This window comes from Protopterus annectens, chromosome 7.part0, assembly GCF_019279795.1.
Source record: "Protopterus annectens isolate FY-2018-M chromosome 7.part0, PAN1.0, whole genome shotgun sequence".
NCBI lineage: Eukaryota > Metazoa > Chordata > Ceratodontiformes > Protopteridae > Protopterus > Protopterus annectens.
The window spans coordinates 502,701,336-502,709,136 of NC_056739.1; positions in this window are offsets into that span (position 1 = coordinate 502,701,336).

A 7,801-nucleotide genomic window follows, 5' to 3' on the forward strand; every position below is an offset into this window, starting at 1 on the left:
GTACTCACCATAACTTCAGATGTTTGGGATCCATCTCGCCTACATTCTGAATGATGGGTTCGGAGCCGATCCCTCGGCTCCGACTCGGCACGCTTATGCTATAGAGCGAGGCCTCTTATTGGCTGAGCTTTCTTTATCCCAGGATGCACCACCACTAATCCCCCAGATCTTGTTTGTCCGCATTCATGCACACATGCACAGCTTGTTTATATAACATTGTTAGATGTTTCAAGATGAAACAACAGGATTCGGACCTTCTGATATCCTCTGATCTCCAAGGAAGGGGGGAGGAGGGTGGGTTATTAGGAATGTAGGCGAGATGGATCCCAAACATCTGAAGTTATGGTGAGTACATAACTAAAAGATGTTATGTGATCCGATCTCGCCTACATTCTGAATGATGGGACAGCGTCCCTAGCACCTAAATCGGGTGGCTCATTGGAAAACACTCCTGAGCACTGTGGAACCAAATGAAGCTCGTCCTCTAGATGCCACATCTAATTTGTAGTGAGAAATGAAAGTATGCGGGGAAGACCATGTAGCCGCAGCACAAATGTCACCAATAGCAAGCTTAGAATGAAATGCTACCGAAGTAGCCATAGCCCTTGTAGAATGAGCCTTGACAGCGGTGGAAAGCTCCTCGTTAGAAAAAATATAAGCTTGAGTAATACAGTCCCTGATCCATTTGGCAATAGTGACCTTTGTGACTGCATTGCCCAATTTGTTTTCTGCAAAGGACACAAACAACTGATCTGTATTCCTTGAATGTTTGGTCCTATCCAAATAAAAACGTAACTGCCTATGGACATCTAGTGTGTGGAAAATAAATTCCGCTTCATTGGAGTATTTTGGGAAAAACACTGGGAGCTCTAATGACTGTTGTAAGCATAAAGTAGAGCAGACTTTAGGAACAAAAGAAGGATTCGGTCTGAGGGAAACTCTGTCTGGATGAAAAACCAAGTACGGAGGTTTTACTGACAAAGCTTGAAGTTCTGAAACCCTTCTGGCTGAAGTAATTGCCACTAGGAAAGCTGTCTTCCATGATAGAAACTTTAAATCACAGGTAGCTGCCGGTTCAAAGGGGGAAGAAGTCAAGGCACGTAATACTATATCGAGATCCCATGGAGGTGCAGGATGAGAAACTGGAGGTCTTAATAGAGCAGCACCTTTCAAGATTCATGAAAGTTAGAAATTGCTGCCAATTGTACTTTGATGGTAGAAACAGAAGAGCCTTGGTTGAAAAGAGAGGTTAGGAACTTGAGTACTTCTGCTACGGGAGTTGAAGTGGGATCCAGGCCCTGGAGTTGAGCCCATATAGCAAATCTTTTCCATTTGCTGGAATAAAGTTTCTTCGTAGTCGACTTGTGGGCTGAAGACAATATGTGCACTACCTCTGGGTCTAGTGCGTGTCTCCTGACTATGGTTGGAAGAGGAGGAGCCAGGCCGTCAATCTTAATGTGTGTAGGGACTGGTGTAGTAGTCCCGACTGATGAGTCAGCAGGTCTGGGATCTGGTCCAGGAACCATGGACCTTCCAGAGCATGTTTCCGAAGATAGGGAAACTAGACTTGACAAGGCCAGTAAGGAGCAATTAAGATCATCTTGCTCCCTAAGAGAGAAGCCTTCTGAATTACCTTGGGTAGTAGCGGAACTGGAGGGAAGGCATAAAGCAGGCCGGTGGGCCAAGGGTGGACTAACGCGTCCATAGGGCTCTTCCCCGGAGCCAGGGATAGGGAGAAAAAATCCTTGCACTTCGCATTCAGAGGAGTCGTGAAGAGGTCACAACAAGGAACTCCCCATTCGCTGAAAATCTGTCTTGTAATAGTTATGTTCAGAGACCACTCGTGAGGAGAGAGAATGGTCCTGCTCAACCTGTCGGCTACGACATTGGATTTGCCCGGTATGTGAGTTGCCATTAGGAAGCGATTGGTTGAGATTGCCCATTCCCAGACCCTCATCGCTTCTCTGCAAAGAGGATAGGATCTGGTCCCTCCCTGCTTGTTCAGGTACCAGACAACTGACATGTTGTCTGTGTGAACAGCAATTATGCCCTGAGGGAGGTAACAGTGAAGGGCTTGAAGGGACAGGAGTACTGCTCTCATCTCTAGGATGTTGATGTGGAGAGAGGTCTCTTCTGGATGCCATTTGCCCTGGACTGACCTGCCCAGGGAATGCCCCCCCCACCCCGTCTGGGAGGCGTCCGTGGTCAACGTGGCTGCTGGAGGAGGAAGAGCAAAGGGTCGTCCCTGATCCAAATTGGAAGACACTAACCACCAGCGAAGGTCTCGTCTGCAAGATTCTGTGATCCATATTAGATGATTGAGAGAGAGTTCCTGAAAGGACCATTGAGTTGAGAGAAGCCACTGGAGGATTCTCATGTGTAACCTTGCCAAGGAAACTAGCAGAACTGTGGCAGACATCGATCCCAATAGTTGCAAGACCATTCTGGCTGGGGCTTTGGACTTGGGGAGTAGGGCTCGAACCTGATTTTGTATGATCTGAATTCTGTCTGCAGGTAGATAGACCCGCATCTGGTTTGAATCTATCTCTGCCCCTATGAATTTTATCCTTTGAGATGGCCATAACACAGACTTTGGCCAATTGAAGGTGATTCCTAGGGAATTGCCCAGTGATATTGTGGCCTGCAGGCTCTGTAGAAGTAGATGCTTTGAGGTGGCAGTTAGAAGCCAGTCGTCTAGGTACGGAAACACCTGGAATCCTAGACTCCTCAAGTGAGCAGTCACTACTGCCAAGCATTTGGTGAACACCCTGGGGGCTGTGGTGAGACCAAAGGGCAGCGCATGAAACTGAAAATGACTGCTTCCTAGGCTGAAGCGCAAGTGTCTCCTGGACGTTTGATGTATTTTGATATGGTAATACGCGTCCTTGAGGTCTATGGAGCACATCCAAACACCTTTCTCCAACAACGGGAGAATGGTTTGTAAAGTGACCATTCGGAACTTGGACTTCTTGACTGAATGGTTTAGGTTGCTTAGGTCCAAAATGGGCCTCAAGTCCCCAGTCTTTTCTGGCACTAAAAAGAATCTTGAGTAAGTCCCTAATCCGATCTGGTCTGCAGGGACCGGTTGGATGGCTCCTTTTTCAGCAGTTTTGAAATTTCTATGGCTGCGGTATCCCATTGACTGGGTGGCGGGTCCGGGATTCTTTTGGACTGAGGGGGGGGAACAACAGAATGGGATGGAGTAACCTCCGGCGATAATTCGAAGCACCCATCGGTCCTGAGTGATCCTTTCCCAGGCCTTTAGGTGCTTCGACGACCCCGACTGGCTCCGGAGCAGCACAGCCGGGCAATCCCTCAGGGACTATGAAAAGTTGAGGAGCCACAAAAGGACTCGCGGTCTCCAGTGTTGCGGGGGCCTCTGCCACCTCTGGGACGGCGTCTTCCTGATGAATTTCCCCCTCCTCTGCCTCTGGAGGGGGAACCTTCCTGCTGAGAGGGGTAAGACTTCTGCGATCTCTGGAACCACATCTTCCCTCCTCTTTTAGCCTTGGAATAAGGCCGAAAGGGAGTGGAAAATTGTGCCCCTATGGCAGTCAGAGTCTTACCCTCCTGTTCACAGCGGGTAAGTGTGTCTTTCACCTTGGGCCCAAACAGGGAGGACCCATCAAATGGGGCGTCGGCGAATGAAGACTTGAAGGCCTCCACAAAATGACACAGGCAAAGCCAGGCTTGTCTCCATAGCGCAATGCCTGTACCCGCCGCTCTACTCGCCCCCTCAGCCGCATACGAGATGAGCATCATGGACGAGTTCGAGATGAATGACATCGTAGCCAGCTGAGATCCAACCGTCTGGGCCAGCTCCTCAGGCAGGTTACCTAAGAGGGTATCGGATAGCTCCTTAATCAGATCCCTCTGGAATCTCGTAAAGTGCGTTAGGTAGTTCAGAGACCTCAAAGTAAAGGCCGCTGAACTAAGGGTGTGCTTGCCGTACCGATCCATGCTCCTAGACTCCTTATTAGGAGGATGGACGGACATAGAAGCCTCTGCTACATCCTGCTGTGTAGCAGATGCCACCACCATAGCATCCACAGCCACACCTTTCATGAGGAACTCTCTATCTGGGGGTGCTGAAAGAAATTTGTTTGGACGAGCGGGCACTGGTTCCACAGAGTCCGGGTGTTCCCACGCCCTTCGACAGATCAAATCCAAGAGCTTGTCGAAGGGCGGAGACACCCAGGAGGCGGAGGGCTGAGCCCCGAAGGCCTTCAGGAACACCGACTCATCAGCAGAGGGAGGTTTGGACTGCCAGCCGCCTTGTTGTTTTAGGGCTTCAAGGATGTCTGCAAAGGAGACATTATCCGAGGACGACTTGGGGGACCCCTTTGCATCATCGAGATTGGTGTCAGATGTCAAAGACTCATCAGGGGAGTCAATGTGCTTCCTCTTGCACGTTTTCTTCCTGGGAGGTTCATCCGAAGAGGCTTCAGAAGGACCTCCAGGAGGGGGAGAAACCCCAGCAGGGGTAACCTGAGGCCCAGGGGCTCCGCTGTCTGCTGACAGGGGAACTGCCAATGACCCAGTTTCCAAGAGTAGGGAAGGAACTGGGGAAACTGTGGAGATGGCCAAAGAAGATTTGGCTAGAGCACTCCTCATAGCCCTGAAGGCGGGACCACCAGAATCCTGGGAAGGTCCCCCCTCCGTGGCCACGACAGTGGACAGTACTCCCGCCGCACCAAGAGGAAGACTTGGGACCGAAGGCATCAATCCCGAAGCCTCCCGCCCAGGGCCAAAGGAAGAAGTCCGTGCACTGAACTCCGACCCAGGAGCCGGAGTCGGAGCAAGGGTCGAGTCTGACCCTAACACCTCCACTGGTTACACCAACACCTGCTCCAATGGTGCCGAAGCTGTTGGAGGAGGAAGAACTGTAAGGGAGTGGACCATCGGCTCCGAAGCCAAATGGGCTGGAGCCGAAACCATCTTTTGGAACACCGGAGACTGGAAGAGTCGAAGGAGTACCCTGTCAATGTCCGAATCAGACATCCTGGAAGATCTCGAGGATACCGATCGGGCCCGAACCGATTTCTCCATTGGCTCCAAAGGGCCTGGGGACCGGCTCCGAAAGGATTCCACTATTATCGGCTCTGAGGAAGCCTTCACCGAAATTTCTCTCGGCTCCGATAAAGACTTCGGCTCCGAGGGGGAAGTGTCTGAGCCGATGACCCTTATCGGCTCCAATATCAGTGGAGCCGATGAGGATGACCCGCCTCTCGATGCTCCAGACCTCGGCTCCGAAACCAGAGGGGTCGAGGTAGGAGGCATCGAGGCAGACCGTTCCGACCTCGGCTCCGAAGTCCGTGGAGCCGATGGAGAAGTCTGCTTGCCTTTCTTAGCCGTCGGTTCCGACTGACTGGTCGGAGCCGACGCTTTTCTCTTCTTAGAAGAAGGAGAGGAAGATAAAGCCTCCTCGAAAGAAGGCTTGATTAATCCTCTAAGGATTAATTTGTTTTTCCTCTCCTGGAGGACTCGAGAGGAAAACGCATGGCACACACTGCAGGATTCTTGGAGATGTTTGGCGCCAAGACAATAGACGCACGAGGAGTGGTCGTCCATAATGGACATTTTAAACCCACACCTCGTGCACTTCTTAAAACCGGATGGTTTATGTTCCTTAGACATAGTTGTAAAAACAGAAGCAACAGTAAAGTTTAAACAGCTTAGGACACAGGTACAATAAGTATGTCAAAAAATATATATATATACTGAAAAGAGAAACTTTTCCCCTTTTTTTTTTTACACAGTAAGAAAAAGGAAGAAAGCAAGGAGGGTCAAGACCCTCTAACTCAAACGGGTACTTGACCCACACACAACCACTAAAGTAGTTAGAACAGGGAAGGCCCTCTGACTGAAAGGAATCTTCTCTGACAGGAAATTTAAAGTAAAAATCAATAAAACACCGAGAAACACACTCGTACACAAAAAATAGCTGTTAAAACAGCTTTTGGGTTGAAAAAGAGAAAATTTCTGACAGGAAAAGATACTATTAATATAGTACTTAGCCCAGCCAATGTTGAGACCACGTCCAAGCTCTGTAAGCGGCAAACGAGATCTGGGGGATTAGTGGTGGTGCATCCTGGGATAAAGAAAGCTCAGCCAATAAGAGGCCTCGCTCTATAGCATAAGCGTGCCGAGTCGGAGCCGAGGGATCGGCTCTGAACCCATCATTCAGAATGTAGGCGAGATCGGATCACATAACATCTAATGTTACTGTCAGCATGATACATGTGCATTCTCTGTAGTGTGTTTTACTCTGTTAAAGTTTGAAATAATTTACGATGATCCATCAGTTGGTTTCTTAACTTCAGATTTTGTATTCTGGACTTAGCTATTGTAATTATTATAGCTTGCTTATAAGTTTTGAAACTATACCAAATTATATCTATATAATTAACCTTGTTATGTTTCTTTAATAAAGCATTGTAATAAAAATGAGTTGAGGATGTGGAATAAGGAGAGAGACTGAAGGTATAAATTATTGAGTGCAAAAAGGCAGATAGAATATAGTCTGTATCCACACATTTATGAAAATGAGTTGTATATATTTAATTTTGGGGGAATGCAGTTTAAAGATAATAAGAAACATACTCCTTTGAGACCATAACAGTGCCTGAAACATGAAAAATATACCCAGCATATTCATGCACAATGTAGCATCAACGTAACTGTGGGTAATCATGTTACAATAGCAAACACAGTCACAGACATTGCAATTCAAATTCATATGATCCAAATTATTCAACTTGTACATCCCCATATCATGTGACCATAGAGAACCTGTGGCATTGTCCACTGGATCCAGGTATGTCATTTATTATTACATCTTTGTCACAGAGTATCTGTTCTGTACTGTTTCTGAACTGATTCTTACACAAACAACATTGAATGCACATGCACACAAATTGTGCCATATATGTGCATACCGGACAGCATTTTTGATATGATATAGCATACTACAATATTTGGACTGAGCTTTGCATTTGCAAGATGGTGCTAGAAAGGTAAAGGTAATGACAGCATGTCATAATACAGTGTAGATATTAAACTGCAGCATCTATTGGGGCAGTTCATGTACTAAAGCAGCATTGCCTGGGAAATTCCTTCATTGTTTCACAAGAAATGATTATCTAGTCTGTATGTCAAACTCCAGCGGAAAAAAGTCAGCAGTCCCATGTAGTTACTAAAATATGCACAGTAAATATTGCTATAACGACAGTATAGTTTTGAGACCCTATTAACATGTAGTTTGAATGCACTGTGCGTAACATCTTAAACACAGTCAGTTTAATAAAAAAGCCTTAAAGATTATTGTAACTTAAATCTCACAAGTAGTACTTGGTTGTTGTAAACATTTGGCTAATATTAGTTTATACAATACAGACAGCAGTGTAACTATGGGGTATACCTGTCAGTGGGATGCTACAGCTGGTATAGGCTGTTTATTGTTGTTATAGGAAAACAAAGCAGTGCAAAGAGCAATGAAAAGCATAAAAAGGGGCTTCATGCTGAAGGTTCATTGGTATTAAAGGCAAAAGGTTAGGAGAGATGGAAAGACTGGCATAGTGAGGTAAGAGGAGAGAGGCTGATGAGGAGAAACAATGAAGAGAATGGCTGGGAAAGGAAGAAGTTACAACTGGATAAAGTAGTAGAAAGTAGTTCCAAATAAGAATAGTAAAAATAAAAGGGTCAAATAGAGATGGGCAGTGAGCAAGAGAGGAGTAGAAAACAGATGCCCCAAAAATGATTACCCTTTCTTTGTGATACCTTATTTTTAATTATTATGATT